Source organism: Penaeus monodon, chromosome 19 (assembly GCF_015228065.2).
Source record: "Penaeus monodon isolate SGIC_2016 chromosome 19, NSTDA_Pmon_1, whole genome shotgun sequence".
NCBI lineage: Eukaryota > Metazoa > Arthropoda > Malacostraca > Decapoda > Penaeidae > Penaeus > Penaeus monodon.
Window position 1 is genome coordinate 12,114,410 of NC_051404.1, and position 327 is coordinate 12,114,736.

The following is a 327-nucleotide window of genomic DNA, read 5'->3' on the forward strand; positions in this document are numbered from 1 at the left end:
CAAATAAAAAGGAAATCTAGAACCATAAAAAAACAGTATATTCCTTCCACTGAAAGTACCGCACCACGAAATAATTCCCGACGTGCACTCGCTAAGAGATACAGTTCCCGGATATGTAAATCTTGAGATATGCAAATCAGTGAACAAGAGCAGAAATATTTCGGAATCTAGATGTTCTGACGCTCAGGCATTCTCGCTCGCAATTGGCTCGATATACAATGGGAAGAGTTAAGAAAAGACCTCTTTTTTCCCTATTGTTAGAGCACCAAGAAGTAAAAGGGATTTTTTGAGACGAGAGGAGATAGTATTGTGTCAGAAAATAATATG

The 327-nt window shown here is 38.2% G+C and overlaps 1 protein-coding gene across 1 annotated transcript in view; it reads left to right on the plus strand.

The window, feature by feature from the left end:
• LOC119585330 (roundabout homolog 1-like) overlaps nt 1-327 on the plus strand; it is a 189,296-nt gene that overhangs the window by 127,103 nt on the left and 61,866 nt on the right. The window lies entirely within an intron of this gene.